This window comes from Pan paniscus, chromosome 3 (assembly GCF_029289425.2).
Source record: "Pan paniscus chromosome 3, NHGRI_mPanPan1-v2.0_pri, whole genome shotgun sequence".
Lineage (NCBI taxonomy): Eukaryota > Metazoa > Chordata > Mammalia > Primates > Hominidae > Pan > Pan paniscus.
This window is the reverse complement of record NC_073252.2, coordinates 114,665,751-114,687,971: the sequence shown is the minus strand read 5'-3', so window position 1 is coordinate 114,687,971 and position 22,221 is coordinate 114,665,751. Positions and strand designations below refer to the sequence as shown.

The following is a 22,221-nucleotide window of genomic DNA, read 5'->3' as shown; positions in this document are numbered from 1 at the left end:
AAAACATGTTTGAGAAAAGACAGACAAATCTGTTTTTAAGGTTATATTTTCAATTCTTACTGGTCATTGTACTTGCTAATTTCATTCTCTCTTTTCTGTTGAAGCATGAAAATTCAAGAAGTTAGACTGCATAAGAATGATGAAAAATTTTCATTTTCAACTGCTTTCTACTGAGTTGTTTTTTCATCCATGTTGCAACTTTTTATGGATCTTTGATCCAGCCCAATGGCTGTCAAAATGATTGATGAAGCTGATGCTTAGAAACGTTCAGAAACATGGATTTCTGGGTATTTGCACAAAAAGGCAGTGAAAAGTTCTGTGAAAGTTATTGGTCAATGTTCTTATGGGTCAAGAGGCATGTATTACTAAACAAAGTACTTTTAGCAGAAAACATTCACTTCTAAATTGGTGATACCTTGACTGTTTGATGATAAGTTGTAGTTGACTCATTTTCACAAACTCAGTCCACAGATATTTAAAGATCACACAATCAAGCGCTTACTTAGGACAAGTGTTTAACTCTACCATCTGTGTGCTCCATAATTGGCTGAGAAGTAGGTGTAAATCCATATAACTCTCAGTTACTCCTAAAAACGTACCAGTTGTATTCTTGTGTAAATTTCCTTTTCTTTTGTGTGTATTACTTATGTATACAGAGACAACACTGATTTTTTTTCTAACAACTTGTTCATATTCAACTTTGTGTAAAAACAAAAATCAACTATAGACTTAATCAGGCGAGTATTCAATCCTTTATGCTTCCATTTACCAAAGTAGTCTCTATTTTTTCACCTATGGAATGTTAGTTATATGTATTTCCCACAGTTGCTATGGGCATTTCAAGGCATTAAATCATCATGCAGATAGTAGGGGTTAAACAAATATTTAACTTTCATCCTCCCAGTTTTTTTCAAATCAAGAAATTGTAAGTTTGATGAAAAACACAAATAGATGAAAATAGCTATTATTCAATGCAGATTGCCAAAAATACTTGTAATCTTAAAAGAATAGCTCTCCTATTAATTACTCAAATTGTTGACATTTACCTAGTACACAGAAAAGAATTGGAAGGCTCAGAATCAAAGAAAAAATTTTTAATAAAGGAGAAGTAATTAAAACAGATTCACAATATTGTAAATGATAAATTTAATAAATATAAATGGATATTAAATAATTATACACACATGTTCACTTTATTGAAATCTACCGGGTTGAATTTCTCATTTAATTATTAAGGAAATGTCATAATAATGTGAAATTAAGAAACTTAAAATCTATAAACATATGTTTTTTGTGCTTTTTCTATGAGAAAATAAATATGTTTAGATGATTTTACAGATTTGATCTGATAATCACTAGAATGTAAGCTCTTGGAGACCAGAGGTTTTTTTTCTGTTCTTAATGTATCCAAAACACATAGAACAGTTTCAAACATAGAAGAAGGATTTTAGAAAATAGTTATTAAATGAATGAATAAGCAAATGAATCAATGAACAATTCAGATAATATGCAATAATAATCTGAACTTTGCCAACCCATTAAAACAAGAATGGATGTCAACCCTACAAATGTATATATTATTAATCATTTTTCACATATAAGAAGAATCACAATTAAATTCCCAAACTCATAAAGCTTGTAAGTGGTACAGTCAATATAGATTCCTAGGTCATTTGACTTTAGCTTTAAGCTTACAGTGGAAGTTTTCGTGCACAAGATTTCAGATAAATGTAATGTAATTGTTTTAGGGAATAAACTCTTCATTTTTAGCATTTATACAAAATATTTACACGAACATTGCTAATGAAGTTATCTTAGAAAAAATTAGAAAGTATAGTCATAGGTATAATAGTAAAAAACTATTTTGTCTAAATTTATTAACACAGTATTATGCATAATATCCCACTATAGGAAACATTATTTAAATAAAAATGAGGACATTATTTACCGTTAGTGTCAAAATCTGCTTAGAAATACTAATGACAAAAATCTCCTTTTTTTACTTTTTTAAATAAAATTTTATTACTTTTACATACTTAATCAGAAATTAATTTTAAATTCCTTACATTATTTGTACTTTCTAAGCTTTAAAATACGTATTTTCTTTCATGATAATAATAATGCATTTTACTTTGAGATCTGTGACAGGAAGAAAAGTGTGAGAAGAATGTAATGGGCTAAACTTTCTCACTTTTATTTGACGATGAGTCTTTTCTGGTCATTCACAATTGTCAATAAAAATACATAAATAACGATAAGAAACTTGGCAAATCAGTGATTATGACAGTTTGGTCTTTTTTTAGAATAAGTTTGAATTCCTAAGGAAATAAATAATTTTTAACTTGAATTATGTATTTCTTAATTATATTACTCTGTAGTCCATGTTATAGATGTTTTTGGGGTTAACTCTCTGAACTTCTGTAAATGTTCCATGAATTTTTGATATGACCACATGTTCTGGGTTTTTTTGCATATTGTAAGTCTCTATACATATTTCAGTCAGTCATATGAGGTTGTATGATAGGGCAAACATGTTAATCTTACTTTCATCATTTAGTTTTAATATTTCTACTTCTGTTTTAAAAATTTTTGAACATCTGCTATATGCACTTTGATATTTTACCCTCTATTATTTGGAATAAATTATTAATGTTAGTGTAGAATATTTTTAACCTTATTTTCTTTAATATTCAATAACTAGAATTAAATATCGTTATGCACATCTTCATGCAAGATGATGTGCTTATCTTACTTTTATATCTTCCCTCATTCTCCACATATTTCTCAATTTCAGGTGCCAGAATATAGATTCATATAGTTAAGTTTAAGTAAGCAGGGCATGGTGGCTCATGCCTGTAATCCCAGCAATTTGAGAGGCTGAGGCAGGCGGATCACTTGAGGTCAGGAGTTGGAGACCAGCCTGGCCAACATGGTGAAACTCTGTCTCTACTAAAAATAAAAAAATTAGTCGGGCGTGGTGGCGGGTGCCTGTAATCTCAGCTACTAGGTAGGCTGAGGCAGGAGAATCGCTTGAACCCAGGAAGAGGAGGTTGCAGTGAGCCAAGATCTGAGATTGCGCCAGTGCACCCCAGCCTGGGGAACAGAGCGAGACAGCATCTAAAAAAAAAAATTCATATAATTAAGTTTAATATATGATTTATAAAATATTGTATCTCTTGTTCTGTGTTTACTAGTACATTCCCTAATCTCATAAAGTGCATTCATTTATAATTACCTCTACTTTCTTATCTTTTTTTCCTTGTGGCTTCCTTTCTCTTTCTTATTCTCTTTCTTTTTCTTTCTTTCTTTTCTTTCTTTCTCTCTCTCTTTCTTTCTTTCTTTTCTCCTTCCTTCCTTCTTTCCATACTCTTGCTCTCTTTCTCGATTTCTTCCTCCTCCCTTTCTTCCCTCCCACCCTCCCTTCCTTCCTCCTCTCCTTCCTTCCCTCCTTCCTTTTTTCCTTCCTTCCTTGTTTCCCTCCTTCCTTCCTTTGTTCCTTCCTTCCTTCTTTCCCTCTTTCCTTCCTTTGTTCCTTCCTTCCTTCCTTCCCTCCTTCCTTCCTTTGTTCCTTCCTTCCTTCCTCCCTCCCTTCCTTCCTTCTTTCCTTCCTTCTTTCCTTTGTTCCTTCATTCCTTCCTTTGTTCCTTCCTTCCTTCCTCCCTCCCTTCTTTCCTTCTTTCCTTTGTTCCTTCCTTCCTTCCTTTGTTCCTTCATTCCTTCCTTTGTTCCTTCCTTCCTTCCTTCTTTCCCTCCTTCCTTCCTTTGTTCCTTCCTTCCATTTTCTCTTTTTTTCGCGATTCCTCCCTTCCTTCCTTCCTTCTTTCCTTCCTTCCTTCATTCCTTCCTTCCTACTTTCTTCCCTCCCTCCCCTTTCTCTCTCTCTCTTTCTTTCTTTCTTCTTTCATGCACATTACTGATCTTTTATATGTTCCTATTCATGAGTAATATTTTCAACTATTCATTTGGGTTGCTGAAATAAATATAATCAAATGAATTGTTGTCAATACCCTGGTGTGTCTCTTTTCTATGCATATATCTTTATTTTTCAAGTTCCACTTTCTGCATACATCTGACAAATATGGTTTGTTTTATTACCTTGCTTTTTAAATTTTTGTTTATGGTTTTTTGATATAAAGAAAATAAGGGATAATATTTTAGAATGAATTTGTAATAGTCTTTTTAATGAAAAAGAATAATTCCATACTCAATTTGTTCCTTAATGTATTTTGAAATTTTATAATTAATGAAATAGCATGCAGTAATATTAATAAATTAATGAAGTATTAGCCCAACATTATAGCATTTTAAATATAAAGTTGAAAAAATGTTCCTTTCCTATATCTTATGTTGTATATAAGCTCTGTCCTTTACTTTTTATCTCTCTTCTTTTTTAATTCAGCAAGTGCAAAGAGAGTTCAAAATATATTAGTGATTTTTAAATTCACATCTATACTGACATTCTTTCTTTGCTTTAGCCATTCTCTACTATCTTAACACTGATCAACGTATCACAGATATTTTTACTTAAATTTGCTTCGCTCATGTCATAATAAAGATTACTTCATAATCAAACTGAACTTTTCTCTTTTCATGCCAAACTGACTTCATCTTCTGGTTCTCCTACATACCTCTATATATACTGGCTGTAACGATTTCCAACTTTTGAAATCTGGGTTTATTTGCATGATCTGCCTAAACAGTCTAGTGTGTCTTTCTCACTTAAGATTATGTGTGCTCTTTCTGAACTTCTGAGAAAAAAAACATGTTCTCATTGTCAATTTTATAAAATCAAAGCAATAATACATTTGTTAGCCTCCTCTTTCCTACTCCTATCACATTCAAACCTCTTTCCTGTAATAATTTTTAAATGTCTGTATAGTAATGTAAGTTCTGAAAGGCAAGGGGAGTACCTACCCTGCTGACCACCCAAAATATATCACAATATTTTAAGGCACCAGAAACTGAATAATATTTGGGAAGTATTAAAAAAAACTGAAAAGGCTGTTTTGTGCTTTTTAATATCTTTTTAAACATTAATAAATATTGTCTATAAATATTCCCTCTCTATATGAATTAAGATATAATAAGGGAGCTTTAAAAATACAACACATATTACATAATTTTAGTATTTAGTACTTCCAGTAGTTTTTGGCTTTTTATGCATCAAAGATAAGATTTTTTTTATTTTTACTAAGACAGTTTACATATATAAATTGAATTTCAGGTTAAATCATGTAACATTTTTTCTGGATATCCAATACTCAGTGCTTGAGGATTGTGACCTGTCCTTTTGTACTTAAGATAATGGCTGAGTTTTGGAATCGGTCAGACTTTGAAAATGAGTCTGTCCCCAGGTCACCAAGGAGTATGTGACCTTCTGCCAACTTTTCATTTTGGTCAAAGTCTGTGTGACCTTTCAGGGACTTTCTCTCTACAAATCCATGCAACACTTAGGCAAAGCTTAACATTTAAGGAAAATATGATATTAAATATATAGAAACGTTCAGCCTGGGCAACATGGCAAAACCCCGTCTCCACAAAAAAATACACAAATTAGCCGGATGTGGTGCAACTATGGTCCCAGCTACTCAGCAGGCTGAGGTGGGAGGATTGCTTGAGCCTGGAAGGCTGAGGTTGCAGTGAGCTGGGATTGTGCTCCAGCCTGGGTGACAGAGTGAAGCCCTCTCTTAAAAAAAATAAAAAAGAAGAAAAGATGTATATAGAAATGTCACATTGTTCAACTGAAGGATACGTGGGTGAATAGATAAAAGGAAGTTATGTGACAGTAACAGGCAGGCCAGTTATTCACTTGGGTGACTCCTCTAACAAATTCTAAATATTGAATTACGTGGAACATACAGCTCATCCCAAAGCGCTTTTTTTCCCTTACTTAATAATAGTTCAATAATATAGAGTAAAATAGAATAAAAATCTGATAATTATAAGAAAAGATAACTATAGTTGATGAATTCCAATTATCATAATCAACTGGTTTAAAGGTACTCTGTCAACATAAACTTCCTATATACACATAGTAGGCAACAACTTGACCAAAATTTGGTGGAAACATTAGGTTCCAACTCACTAAAGCTCACACATGTGCATGTGGACATGCAAGTGTGTGGGGGGGGGAGGGAGGGTGTGGGTATGTGTGTGTATGTTCCATAAAAGAATCATAGAATGGTGTTGACTTAGAATAAGTATATGGAGACAAATGAGAAAACTAAATTAAATTCAATATTCATTTCTCACAACTTTGTGAGTAATTTATTTTCCTTTGTTTAAACATAGGTGGCATGACTTTTCTTAGTAAATCAGTAGTAATTAATTATGTTCATACATGCCTCTAAGAAAGCCTAGAAACTTAAATATCTTAAAACAATTCAAAATTTGAAGTAAATAAACACATTTACTATGTAATAGTTTTGCATTTCTGATCTTATATGAAATAGTGTAAGTACATGGAATTGTACCAGTTTATAGGAATACTAAAATCATAAGAAGTTAAAAATAGATACATAATATTACCACTAATAAGTTAGTTACTGTGGGTAGCATTAGATTTAGTGTTTAAATATTTTTGGTTGAGTAACTTAGATCGGCAGCTAAATCGAAGTTAAAAGAAGTGTGCAAGAAGCAAGACATTAATATTTGGTGCCATTTATTTCAATTTATGTGAAAAAAATTAGAAAATAATGATCTGAGGTTTACTAGTTAATTGGCATGCATTAAACATATTAAAATAACCTTTCATGACTAAAATTTTAATGTTGGCTTCTAGCATTGAACATGTACCTAACAATAAAATCAATATTTCAACAGGTTTGCCACCAGTATGCAGAAAACCTTAATGGAATAAGTGAGCTGTTAGTTTCCCTTATAGAACAGGGATATTTTAGGTAGGGCTATGAAAAGATTTTGTCCTGTCTAGATATAGAAACAAGCATAAGCAAAGTCCCACAAATGGACTTTTTATTATTTATTTCAATAATGTCTCCCTTTATCTGCCCTTTATCCTACTGCTATTTAGACTACCTTCTTGTTGGTCACCTTCCATCTTACATTATTTTTTGTTTGGAAATTTGCCTCAGGCTCCCATAAAAAAACTCAACAATTGTTTTTACATTTTAATTATTTCAACATGCCAGATTAATCTGTCCCAAATATTCATGATGTGTATCCATGCATCCATTCAATCAGTCTATTGAACGTCTACCATGTGCCAGGAATTATGCTGAGTTCTGGAGGCTTAAATGCAAATAAAATATATTACCTGCAAAAAGGTCAATGACTCAAATGAGTGCTGTGGGTATAAATTGAGAATTAAAACACAGTGCAAGTTAGAGATATAGCTACAGAGAATTACAATATGACACAGTTGTATTCACATTAACTACACTCTTGGTATGACTTCTGATATTGCTCCTAATTTATAGAAAGATACAGTTTATTTTCTAAAAGCTCATTATAAATAAAATTATGATAAAACCCATCTTATATTCTCTTAGAAATAATGGTTCAATTGGGAGCTTATTCAGAAATAGTAAGGCCCTCACAAGAATATAAATATAATCAACAACATATCATAAAGCTAATTTGAATGCTTAAAACCAGTCAGGATTTTGTAAAGATACATCCATGTGGAACATGAGCTTGTGTGTACTGGTGTATGTGTGTTCACATGCACACTCACAAAGTTGTTTTAACGCTTCAAATAAATGTTTGGAAAAATCTTAACCCTTTAAAATTTGCATAAAATACTGAGTACAAATTTCTGACTTTTAGTAAATTATCTTTTATGCAGACAAAGACATCAGAATTAAAAATAAATAAATATTAGAGCAGTTAAGATGCCGTATAGCAGGTAAAAAGCCCAAACCTAAAATGAAACTCCTGTCTGGGAGAAAAGTAATTTAGCCTCATGAGCACTTACACCTCAGAGGGTCAGGCATATGAGCAATTAAAATTAAACAAGTTGATTTTAATATGCCTTAGTAACTGTGATTGATCTTATAGAGCCTATGTTGACTATGTATCAAGAAACAATTTAGGATCTAGTTTAAAACAAAGTTTATAATCCTTGTTTAATGGATTTTTGTTACCTCAGGCAATACAGTGCGTAAAAATGATTAAAAAGTTCCCTCTCTCTGTGTAATCAATAAAACCGTTCTCTAAATGAGGATCCAAAGGCTCAGCAGGCTTGGCAGTGCTGCATCTGTAGAATTCCAAATAAGCCATCTATCATTATTCCCATACACAAGTTCATTAGACACCTCATCCCCATCTTATTAGCATTAAGGTCAGCTAAACAGTCAAATCAAAAGGTCACTTCTTAAAAATATGTAGTTATACCAAAACATAAATAAAAACCTCAACAGAAATACACTGAAATGCAGTGTTAACAAAGAGATTAGAAAATATACATACATGTGTAAGGTGACAAACACAACATTCTACAGTGATAAATTTTAAAGAGGAGTTTGAATCAAATACTAAAAACAAATATAAAAAAATCTCAATTAGCTGTATTACTTAAAGGCATTAATCCCTATTTATTATGAAATAAATACATATAAAATAAATAAATTATAACATCTAGATTTTTAAATAAAAGAATAGATTAAATTATGACTTTGAAATTAAATTTTAATTCATTTTGGGATTTCAGGAATCACTCCTATATATATTTACAAATATCATGAAAATTTCTGAATTCATTTAAGCTTTAAAAACTTTTAAATCTTTTTTCACAAGAGTAAAAATATATGGTATAGTGAAGGTCAAATACCTAGATTTATATATGTTTTTGTATGAAAACTTTCTCACTGTGTCTATTTTATGATTTGTATAGCAAAGGTGATATGGAATTAAACTTTCATACACTGATTTTTCATAAAATTGCTACATTTTGATGAATTTCTATTTTTAGTGAACCTGAGGAAAAATACAAATATAATCTATAAATATGGTAATTATAACACTCACTGTCCCACATGAAAATAAATATCTAAATTGTTACATTTGTAGATATTCATGATTCATCACTTAAATATTTTACTTGACTATAATTATAATTAATTAAGATTAACTTAGTGTTCATTTTAGTCAACTCAGGCTGCTGTAACAAATTAGCATAAATGAGTGGCTCAAACAACAGAAATTTACTTCTCACCATTCTGGAGTCTGGAAGTCCAAGAACAGGGTGCTAGCATGATGGAATTCCTGGTGAGTGCCTTTTTCCTGGTTCTGTCTTCACATGGCCCTTCCTTGGTACCTTCATGCAGAAAAAGAAATTTCATATCTCTTCCTCTATTGATGAAGACATTTAATCCCATTATGGTATCTCCACAGTCAGCTCCTAACCTAACCCTCATTATCTCCCAAAAACCTTACCTCCAAATACCACCAAACTAGAGATTAGATTTTCAACATACAAATTTAGGGGAAGGCATAAACATTCAGTTCATGCAGTATTTAACAATTATTCCATTTAGTTTATGGTATATATATGTGTGTGTGTGTATATGGGTGTGGGTATAAGCTTATTAGTATCTAATATAATTTACTAAAGGTTTATCATAGATGTTTTATTCATAACTCTTAAAGAAAAATGAAGAGAATTATATCTTGTTGAATTACTCTAACTCTACTGAATGGTTTATCATTGCTATGCCTATGATAAATATAAATGATTTATTAAATACTCACTATTCTAATAACTTTATGTGGACTATAACATTTAGCACTCACAACAACCCTGTATTAGCTTCTATTATTTTCCTCACTTTATAGATAAAAAATCTGAGGCACAGAGGATTATAAAAAATTTTCCCAAGGAAGCACAGCTAGTGAGTAGTCAAATGCAAGATGAAAATCTAATCATTTCCCCCCCCAGTGTTTGTCATTTGTCTTATAATATTTTCCATGGTGATATCTTAAACTACCTCACTATATCCTGAAATTTTCAAAAGGCATGCGTATATAAGCCAATAAGTCTCAGAATTTTTTAAATTGCTAGCAAGATTAATTGGGCAGGGTAAGGTGAACCAACATCATCACATCAGCTAGCTGATGTCTCTGGCCGGTAGCCTGTGTCACTACAGGCTGAAAACCATTTTTGTGACTGTGTCCTTCTTTCAACTTTTTTCTCCTTCATACCTCTATGGTTTTCTAGAGTTTTCAAAACTCGATAGGTGCTGGAAGGCTTTCATTTTATATATGATCATAGTTTAATACAATAAAAGCAGAGAGCATGCCTTTCACATTTATTCTTTTTCAATTACTAGCATAGAATAAAACTCACCATTAAAACTAAGTTGAGGAGAACATATTAAAAGTTTTAGTCTCTCTAACAATTGCAAAGTTTAGATGTGATTATATATAATATCAGCAATCATATTTCAAATTAAGTAAATCATATATCTCATTTCATACATAAAATGCATAAAAACGTTTTATTACAAATCCAAATATTATTTGATTCTTATTCTCCATTTATTTTATTTTTAGAGGAACAAGAAAATCAGTAATACTTTGAAATATAAAAGTAATGTAAATTATGGCAAATATGTGGGATTAGTGCTCTCATTTTTCATTGTGTCTTTTTGTGTGCCTACTTGTCCTGAAGAAGTAGTAACATTAAAAGTTACATATCTCATAGCTTTTATTAGCAAATTGCTTTTTATTGAAGAGATACACTTTTGTGATATTTTTATGGTGGACTGGCATTCTATTTAATTATTTTCTGTCAGAAAATACAGTTGAGAAGATCTAAGGTTCTATTCAGTAACATCCCATGGTCTAGTTCTGAGCAGGAGGGATAGAAGCCAACAATCTATTGTAATGCAAGCCTTGGAAGTCCCTTTTGTCCCCTCATCCACGTCAGGGTCAGAAACACCAGATCCTCCAGCAGGACATTGCAGTCATGGCACATTGGAGTCATTCTTGGAGATCCTACCAATAGCCAACTCCTGTATTAAACCAGTAATCCCTAACATCAAATCATTTTCAGTTTAAAATACCACAAGAAACCTGCAAGTAAGTCCTGAAGACACAAAATGATAAACAATGGTCCAAGGTTCATTCTATCATAGAAAAAATAATTTTTCGTCAAATAAATATATAAAATAGATTTAATAGTGTTTCTTTTGTTTTTTACTTCATATCTTTAATTCATGAGATAGATAAGAACGAACATATTAACGGATTAAATTTTAAACATATTTTATAAGTAGTATTTTCAAAATAAAATTCATTTGGAATTAATTATTGCAGTGACTTGAACAATCTGAGAATATACCTGCTTAAATGGTTAGCTTTGTTAACCATCACAATTTCTTCTAACAAAATAAATGTATGTTCTCCAACTCACATTTCTTTCCAAGTTTTAGTACCACCTCATCCAAAAGGCAAGTACCTCATATTGAGATTTGACAAATGACACATTACTATAAATCACAATGAATACATTTATGTCTCTTAATAGACCACCAAGGATAAATACAATATGATATTGTTAGTATTTATATTCCATAGTAAATTTACATTTCCAGATATAATGACATACATTTAAAATTTATCCCTACTATTTTACAATTTTCTCATTTGCCAAATGACTGAATATCAAAATACCACTAATACATTTACATCTGTATGGATAGATGTCTTTCCTTCTGGAGCATGCTTAGAAAGTTTATTAAAAATTTTATGGTGTTTCCCATAAAACAACCAACCATAACTATCTCGTGTTGGGATTTACCATTTATGAACACAAAAACACAGGCTTTTATTAGCTGGCATTTGTGGGACTTTTTATTATAAACATCCCTTTAAAAATATGGTAGAATATATGGATGCGTGAACACAAAAAAGTGAGGATGGTCTAATGATGGTCAAGAAGAATTCCTTTTTGTAATGAAGTGGAATCTTATTTTCCTCTCCTTTTTGTTCTTTCACCTTGATCCACTTGTTTTTCACCAACTTATAATGGTATAAAATGAAGAGGATATCATGAGCTGCTCCAAATAGTATAATTTTCTGTTTACTTCACTGAAGACAAAAAAGCCAATGAACATTGATTTGGCTTGCATGAGGAGCAAGTAAGGCACCCGGGTCTCATGTCCATTTATAACACTATTTACCAGAACATTTTATCTCCTTAATTTCTAGTTTACTGGTAAAACAAAATTTCAGTAACCTTAGCAAATACTGAGTTGCCCTTCTTTACAAGCTTTGAAATTTACTATTTAATTTGTCTTTGCTCAAATGATATGTAGAAAATGATTAGAAATGTGTCATTGTCTAGACCTGAATGCATGACTTCTAAATATCACCAATGACCATATTATTATTGCGATTTATTCTCTACCATCATGCAATTCTACCTTCTAAATTGTGGGATAGAGAATTATCATGATGAGTTTACTTTTTTCAAACAATAAACCACTTTATATCTTAAAGGTGTAAAAAGTAAAGTAGAGGTTCCTCTTCAAAGACTTTCCTCCCCATCTAATTAGCAATAAATAGTAACTTCTCTTAGAAGCAAAATTTATTCAAAGACCTGTGCTAACATTCTTTAATATCTGTTAGCTTTAGTAAAGAAATCAATATACTTTATCTTCTTAGCTCCCACAATTTAGCCTAAATATTTGCCCCGGCATGCTTATACTGCTCCAAGCAAGCATTAAGTCATAGTCTGTTCCTCTTCCTTATTTAAAAGTGTTTTTACCTTTCTCAGCATTCCACGAGTTGCTTCCTCCTTCCTTTGTTCCCCTCTACCTTTGCCTCTTTTAAAAAGTTCTAAGTTTCTAGCCAATTGGGACAAATAGAGAATGTGAGGTTCCGTTCCAGCCAGTGGAAGCCGGACACAGCAGTACGGTGGAAGCGTCAGGTTAAACGTGGCCCTGTCACCTTTGTTCAGTGTACTCTCGTGGAAAAACTGCTGGTGAGTGTACCCTTTCTGCAGGAAGTAAAAATGGCCCTAATAAATAAATTAAATTTATGTTCAAGTGCTATTTCTTTATGGCATGGAGGAACAAACATTTCAAACAAAGGTATTCTTACTCCAGGTGGAATTAAATCAAAACACAGGATGCACATACATTCAAAAGTCCAAAACTATTCCTGTTGCCCCCAAATCCCCATTTGAAATCTTAATCATTTTAATCTTTCTACAGTTAACCTCATTGTCTCATGATAATTCTATTTAGAAAACCACTTTATTTCTTTCTAGAACTTCAGATCAAACTTTCTCATTGCCACGTTTAGGGTTAGTTTCACATGTTCATGGTGTTATAGACTGAATGGGCCTTCCAAATTCATGTTAAAACCCTAATCCCCACTGTGATGGTATTAGGAGGTAGTGCTTTTGGGAGGTAATTAAGATTTGATGACTTCATGAGGGCAGAGCCTCATGAACAAGATTAGTGCCCTTAGAAAAGTCATTACAAGAGAACTTGTTTCCCCTCTCTTCTCTCTACCATGTGAAGATACAGTGAGAAGTCGGCAGTCTGAAGCCTGGCAGAGGACCCTCACCAGAACTCAACCATGCTGGCCGCCTGATCTAGGAATTCCAGAGACCAAAATTATGAGAAACAAATGTGTTATGTGTAAGCCACCTATCTATGGTAATATGTCACAGCAGTCTAAGACCAGTGAAATACATGCATTCATTCAGAAATAAAAATAGTGATAATGAAAACAAAAGTTATTATTTTAATCCCACTGATATGGTTTGAGTTTGTCTCCCCATCCAAATCTCATGTCAAATTGTAATCACTCGTGTTGGAGATAGGGCTTGGGCACAGAGTTCTCATGAAAGGGTTAGCATCATCCCTGAGGTGCTATTCTCTTGATAGTGAATGAGTGAGTTATCATGAGATCTGGTTGTTTAAAAGTGCGTCGCACCTACCCTCTCTTCCTCCTGCTCTGGTCAAGTTCTGGCTTGCTTCTTCTTCATCTTTTATGATGATTGTAAGTTTCCTGAGGCTTCCTCAGAAGCAGAAGCTGTCATGCTTCCTGTACAGTCTGCACAACTGGGAGTCAATTAAACCTCTTTTCTTTATATTCAGTTTTAGGTATTTATTAAAGCAATGCGAGAACAAACTAATACACCCACTTAACATATCGTTGTGAAATATGCAGGAGTTGAAAAATGTGGATGATGGAGGAGGTGGAGCAAGATGGCAGAATAGAAGTCTCCACAGATTGTCCCTCCTGCAAGGACACAAAGTTAACAACTATCTACAAACATACACACACACAAAAATCTACTTTATAAAAACCAAGAATCAAGTGAGCAATCAAAGTATCTGGTTTTACATTCATATTGATGAAAGAGGCACTGAAGTGGTAGGAAAAATAGTCTTGAGTCACTGATGACACCCTTCCTCCAGTCCCCAGCGGTGGCGGTATGGTAGAGAGAGCAGTTCTGTGAGAGGAAAAGTGCAGCAATTGTGAGGCATTGAACATGTAGTGCTACCCTTTTATAGCAGAAAACAAAACCGGACCAAACATAGCTGATGCCCACCCACGGAGAAAGTATTTAAGCCAGTCCTAGCCAGAGGGGAATCACCCTTCCCAGTGGTCTGTACTTGAATTCCCACAAGCCTAACCACTGTGAACTAACTTGGCTTTGGGCACCTAAATAAAATAGAAAGTCAGCGTCGGCCACAAGAACTGAAATTCCTAAGTGAGACCTAGTGCTGAACTAGGCCCAGAGCCAGGGAACTGGGGGGCACATAACCTACTAAGATACCAGCCAGGATGACTAAGGGAATACTGGCATCACCCGTCTCCTAACCCAGATTTAAAAAAGCTTGTGACTCCAAAAGAGACCCCTTCCTTCCACTTAAGGAGAAGGGTGGAAAGAATGAGGAGGACTTTGTCTTGGATTTGGATACCAGCTCAGCCACAGCAGGATAGGACACCGGTCAGAGTCGTGAGTCCCTGTTTCCAAGGCTTAGCTCCCAGATAACTCTTCTAGAAACACCCTGATCCAAAAAAGGCAGCCTTGGCCTTGAAAAGAAGGACCCAGTCCTGGCAGGATTTGTCAACGGCTAACTGAAGAAAGTTTGGGCCATGAATAACCAACAATGATAGCAAGGTTCTATTTCAAGGGCCTTGGGTGAGTTTCTGAGACTTTCTGGCCTCAGGTGGGACTCAGAGGAGTCCTAGCTATGGTAGCTATAGGGCGAGACTCCTCCCACTTTAGAAATGAAAAGGGAAGAGTAAAGATTTTTATCTTACCTTTTAGTTACCAGCTCATCCACAGTGGAGTAGAACACCAAGGAGGCTCTTGGGTTGGCTCTTAGACAGCATTTCCGGACCTGCCCTGGACCACAGTGGAGTCTGTTGCCCTGAATGGTGAGTACCAGCACAGGCAGCATCAAATACAAATTGACTGAAGAGACATAGGGCCTTAAAGGAACAATGACAGTCATCTGTCAGTATTGTCTGTGGGCTGTGATGGCAGAGACTCCTCTGCCTTTGGAAAGGAGAGGGATGAATGTGAAGCACTATGTCTCATGGTTTGAGTGTCAGCTCAGCCACAGTACAATAGAACCCCATGAAGATGTCTAAGGACCTGGGGAATCCCGTCGCCTTGAAGGGAAGGACACAAGCTGGGTTGGCTTCGCCATTGGCTGACTGTAGAGCTTCAGGGCCTAGAATGAACATAAGGAGTAGCCATTGAGTGATTACAGCAGGTCTTGGGTGAGAACCAGTGCTGTACTGGCTTCAGGTATGATCTAGCACATTCCTAGTGGTGGTAGTCACAGAGGTGCTTGTGTCACTCCACCACCAGCTCTAAGTGTCTCATAACAAAGAGAGACTTCATTTGTTTGGTAGAAACTGAAGAAAGAGAATAAGAATCTCTGCCTGTAAATCCAGAGAATTCTCCTGGATTTTGTCTAAGACCATCAAGGAAATGCCCCTGTGGATCTTCAAAAACCACAGTGTTACTGTGGTTGGGTAACCCCTAATGCAGATACAGCTCAGAGCACAACACTCAAGTACTTTGAATATATGGAAGGATTTCCCAACAAGGATAGGTACAAACAAGCCCAGACTGAGAAGACTACAATAAATACCCAACTCTACAATGCCCAGAAACAGACAAATATTTATAAGTATCAAGACCACCCAGGAAAACATGACTTCAATAAATGAACTAACTTAAGCACCAGGAATCAATCCTGGAGAAACAGAAATATCTGACCTTTCAGACAGAGAATTCAAAATAGCTGTTTTGAGGAAACTCAAGAAATTTAGGAAAACACAGAGAAGGAATTTAGAATTATATCAGACAAATATAACAAAAAGATTAAAATAATTTACAAGAATGAAGCAGAAATTCTGAAGCTAAAAAATGCTATTGGCATACTGAAGACTGCATCATAGTCTTTTAACACTCGCTTAACAGAATTGATCAAGTAGAAAAAAAGAATTAGTGAGCTTGAAGACAGGTGATTTGAAAATAGTCAGAGGAGACAAAAGAGAAAACAATGAAAAACAATGAAGCACACTTACAGGATATAGAAAATAGCATCAAAATGGCAAATCTAAGAGTTATTGGCCTTAAAATGGAGGTAGGAAAAGAGATAGGGGTAGACAGTTTATTCAAAAGGATAATAACAGATAATTTTTCCCAAACCTAGATAAATTATGGATATGGACCTTTAGGAAATACACATTCTTCCTTGTAACTCCCAAGGACATCTGGAGGAATAACAGAGAAGTTCATATGGCATTCCTCTGACTATCTGGATAGAGGTAGCATTCTCTGAGTGTCCTTAAAAATTCTGAGGACATTCAGCATGATGAGTAGACAGCTTCAAAGATAACAAATAATATTGGCAATCTTCAAAGGTGGAACATTCTGTGATCCAAATGATGTTTATTCAGTTACTGCCCAGAGTTCTGAAATCCCTCCCCAATTGCTATCTTAATCTAATCCATTCACATTACTTTATATAAAAATAGATTCAAACTTGCTGGAAATGCTACTGATTCGACAGTTGAGAAAATGCTATTCATGTATAAGGAAAGCAAAATATGTGCCTAATTCTGACAACCTTGAATTGTCTTTGACTTTCTAGTTATAGATGATCACATCTCAATTTTAGTCCTTGACACAACATGGTGATGCTAGTATAAAGAGTGTGTTGGGGAAGGACTAAGCTAGAGCCAGAGTGACGCCTTGGGAAGCTGCCCCTATCAACCAGTAGAAGAAAAATAAAGGTCTAAACCAAAGCAAAAGCAATGGATTGGCCAAAACTGGAAGTGGGGAGGTATATAAACATAATAAGCAGAATAGACAATTTGGAGACTCAGTAGATCTGGGTTGAAAAGAAAGTGGCATTTAACGTGGTTCCCAGATACCAAAGTTAGAATAGAGATGAATTATGGTGCTATCCAGGATACAGGGAGAAATATACAATTAGTAGATACAATGTATCCTTGTGGCTAGGTAAAGACTTTCATTTTTTTTTTTTTTTTTTTTTTTTTTGGAGACAGAGCCCTTGCTTTGTCACCTAGGCTGGAGTGCAGTGGCGTGATCTCAGCTCACTGCAACCTCCACCTCCCGGGTTCAAGAGATTCTCCTGCTTCAGCCTCCCGAATAGCTGGGACTACAGGCTTACACCATTATGATCACCTGATTTTTGTATTTTTAGTAGAGATGGGGTTTCACCATGTAGGGCAGGCTCGTCTTGAACTCCTGATCCACCCATCTTGGCCTTCCAAAGTGCTGGGCTTACAGGTGTGATCCACCATGCCCGGCCACCTTAAGCTATATATATATATCCTTAAATATACAACTATATATGCATCCTGGAAAAGCAGCGCTGTGTAGTGGTTAAGACTACTGAGTGGTAGCCACTCTATGTGGGTTCATGCCTCAGATCTTCAACTTTATCAGTATTTATCTGCAGGGAGAAAAACCTTGCGAAAATTACTCTCCCTTCTCAGTTCCTTTAAATATAAAATAAGAACATATGACATACTTATTTCATGAGAATTAAATGAGTTAATTTTACTTTATAATTATTTTTAGAACTTAGCAAATGATAATTTAATGTTTATTAAATAATTTTATTAATAAAACTAGTTTCAAATATTTCTAAAACCTCCACATATTTCATTGTAAATAGGGCATTAAAATTATAGGATAAAACTGTAAAAATCTCTAATACTCTGTATGATTTGTTTCCCAGGTTTCTTTTGTGTAAGGAAGTGATTACTATATTAAAGAGTGACTGATGAGTGCACTGAAATGCTAATCTTAAAACTACTAGAGAGCTGTATCCTATAATAAACTCAGTATAGTAAATTGTACATAATTTCCTAGCAACGAATGTTGTAATAAGTTACTGAGTTTGGAGAATATCACTCCAAAAAACATAAAAACCTTTCTGAAGTGATTTCAACGTTGACCTGAAAAATATCAATGAATTTTCAACATATATTTTATTCATATTTTGCTTCTCCTGTCACTATTAAATGGCTGTCTAAAACGTTCTACTCTTATCATTAAAAGATAATGTCAACTAGCTGTTGATCTCTCCGGTGATCCACAGCAAAATTATATAATTTGTAACAATGCAGATTTGATGTAAGAAACAACTTCATTTATTTATTTGTTTGTTTATTTAGTAATTCTCTGAAAGTTTTTATAGTTTTTTTGTGTTTTTAGTGATTTTTTTTGTTTGTTTTTTGTTGTTTTGTGTTTTTTTTTTCCTTTTTTTTTTTTTTTGGTTCTTAGAAAATCTGAGACATGTGAGGCCAGACAAAGCAAGGCCGGGGCTGGTGGGATGGGGTGGGGTTCAGGGGGGTCCGGTCTGCCAACTCAGCTCCTCTGCTGCGAAAGCGGGGTGCTGGTTGGGGCCCCCCATCTCCTGGCAATGGCAAGTGAGTCTGGAGCAGGGAGGGGAGAGGGGCTGGGTGGGTCCCCAGCCGTCGGGTGGTGGTGGCGCCCTCTGCTGGCCCCTCGCATGGCCCAGGCGGTTCCTGGACAAGGCACATGGGGCTTTGGCCTGGATGGGGAGGCCTTGAAGGGACCTCGGGGCAAAGGAAGAGACCTGGGTATGGTGAGGCATCCCCAGGGCATGGAAGGGACCGGTTGTGCTGTGGGAATCCACTGTCCCCTGCAAGATGGTTTAAAAAACACAACACATCATACATATTTACCAGACCAGAAGCGCTGGCCCTAAGTCTCCCCAACCCCAACCTGGTCGGGGGAACCTCCTGGCCAACCCCCAAAAAGAGAGAGGAGAGAGCCTGCCCCAGCCCCTCCCTGCCCACCCAGCCACCCGGGAGGACAGCAGAGAGTGCTTTGCATAGATACAGAGTGGAGGAACGGGACTGTGGGGCTGCCCCGGCCCCTCCTGGAGGCCATGGGGGGTGTTGGGTCCAGGTCTCTCTGGGGCCTCACAGGTTGCTCTCGCCATACAGGGCTGTGGAGGAGGACTTGTAGTCGAGGACACCGGGCACGGCGTCAGGGCCCTGGTAGGTCACCATGCGGGCGATACAGTACTCCGCCTGGTTGGGGAGCAGTTCTCTCGCAGCTCCTCAGCTGTGATGAAGTTCTTGTCCCCTGCCAGGACCTTGAAGGAGGCGATGACCTGGTCGGCCATGTCCGTGTCGGTGGTCTCCCGCGACATGAAGTCGATGAAGGCTTGGAAGGTCACAAGGCCGCTATGGTTGGGGTCGACCAGGCTCATGATGCGGTTGAACTCGGCCTCACCCTGCCGGTCGTTCTCCACGTCATAGTCCAGGTTGATGAGGCAGGCCTTGAACCCCTCAGGCCCCAGCACCCCACCATGATCCTTGTGAAAGTGGTTGAAGGAAGCCCGGAACTCCTGCATCTGCTCCTGGCTGATGCCTTTGGCGTCGCGGGTGAGGATCTGGTTCTCCACCTCGTTGATGGTTGGGGCAATGGTGGTGAGCAGCTGCTCCCTGCCCACGCGGATGTGCTCCATGGTGTGCTTGTTGTCGAAGATGAGGGCCTCCTGAATGAGCTGGTGCTGCTGCTCCAGCAGGTCCAGGTTAGGCTTGTAGTCCACGATGCTGTTTTCACACTGCTTCAGGTGGCTCAGCTGGTCCTCCAGGGTCCCGTTCATCTCAGTGGAGATGAGCCCGATCTCCTCCATCTTGGTCTGGATCCAGGGCCCCACGACGTTGGCCTGGCTGGCGAACTGGCAGCGCAGGTGCTCGTTGGACTGCTGGTTGCTCTGCTCCTCCAGGAGGGCGTGGTCCCGTTTTGGCACCAGCTACTGCACCTTCCCCCACTTGGAGCTGATGATCTGTGGGGTGACGGTGGTGTAGGGGTTGCTGCCTGACAGCTTGATGTGGTTGCGCTCAGCGATCCTCTGGGCCTCCTTGTGGATGGCCAGGATGGCTTCGTGCTTCCTGTCGGCTTCGGGCAGGGTGGATTTGAACTGGTCGTGGGCTGAGATCAGGCCCTCAGTCTCCTCGATGGTGTGGATGATGAACATGTCCTGGAGGTCCTCCATGGCGCTCTCCATCCAGTTGTTGAAGGGGGCCACGCGCTTGGCGTACTCCAGGTGCAGCTAGTCTATGGCCTCCAGCTGCTTCGCTGTTTTCTCCAGGGCTTCCCTGCGACTGTTGGTCAGAGACCCGAGGGCGTCCCACTGGTCCCAGATCTTCTGGCACCGGGTGTTGACATTGTGGGAGTCGTAGTAATCCAGCTCGTTGAGCTCCTGGGCAATGGCTGCGATCTGCTCCACGCGGTGCTGGTGTGCCGCAGCCAGGTAGCTCTCGAAGGCCTCGTGCTTGCGAATGAGGGCTTTGATGTCCGACAGCATGGCGGTCTTGTAGTCCTGGTGCCCCAGCATGGCTTCCTTCCCTAGGACCCAGGCCAAGGGACAGCCAGAGTGGGGACAAGGGGTCGTTGGGGGCTGGTCGTATTCCCAGGAAATCAAGTCCCTCGGAGAAGCATCCACCAGATAAGATTAGACAGTTGCCTTTTTCAGGAAATTTCTAAGAAGACTACAGACAATTTTAGAATTTGGGACAAAATTGAAGTGACAGTTTTTTTACTCTAATGCTTTGATAAAAAAATTAATCATCATCCTCATTATAATCATCATCAAGGTCTTAATAATGGGAATTGGAAAATAATAGGACAAGATAGATAATCACAGCAAAATGTCAATACCACATTAAAAGGATACTCATATAAAGTACCCTTAAAGGGGAATTGCTTGAAAAGCAATGATAATTTACAGAGAAAAGGAAAAACCCATTTATTTAATTATAAATGCTTCCTTTAAGAAAACCATAGTAGATTAATCAGAGGAATACCTTTTCAATGGTCTATCTGTTATTGGACTAACAAGGTTAATTTCCTTTATGTTTATGCTTACCACAGGTTATTGCTCTGTTATCTCATTCATAGCAGAACTCACAAAGGGATTAGCTTTCTCACAATCAAAGTGCTATGAGCAACGTAGTTTCTCATTTGTTTCCTGATTCTCTTAATACTGGTATGGTTCCTAATACAATGTCAAAATAATGGGCTGCTGGCACTATTTCAATAAATATAGATTCTAAAAATGTAAACTACATTTATGGTTGTGAAAAACATGTTAACTTGTGTTGCTTCTGATTCCAAATAGTTTCCTTGCAAGAGTAATTGAAGAATAACTAGGGCATCTAAAAAAGAACAAAGACATTAGTGAAAATGGCAGAGTAGATAGCTCCAAGAGCTTGTCTCTCCACAGCATCAACAAAAAATCAAGCAAAACCTGTGAGAATCAACTTCTTTTACAGGAAGCTTTCCTTTATATTGTTTTAAATGTCAAAATTAATTTATATATAAGTCATTAGATATACAATCAAATTTTCTCTTGACACCATAGTATTTGAAGCGAATCATGGTTTAAAATTAAGGAATAGAATACAGTTGATACAATACAGGTGTATTAGTCAGGCTAATACATAATTCACATGACAAAATACTATAAAGTAGGTGGCTTAAAGAGAAATTTATTTTCTAATAGTTCTGGAGGCTGGAAATCAAAGATCAGGGTGCCAGCATGGTGGAAATTCTGATGAAATCTGTCTTTCTGACTTGCAAACAGTTGCCTTCTTGCTCTGTCTTCATGTGACAGAGAAAGAGATAACACTCTGATGTCCCTTCTTGTAGATACAAAAATTCTATCTTATCCATATCCCACCTTATGACCTCATGTAGCCTTAACT

At 36.6% G+C, this 22,221-nt stretch overlaps 1 pseudogene; it reads right to left on the bottom strand.

Annotated features, from left to right (window-relative positions):
- Positions 1-18,362: 18,362 nt before the first annotated feature.
- Positions 18,363-20,932, bottom strand: LOC100983513 (alpha-actinin-4-like; annotated as a pseudogene).
- Between the last annotated feature and the right edge of the window lie 1,289 nt (positions 20,933-22,221).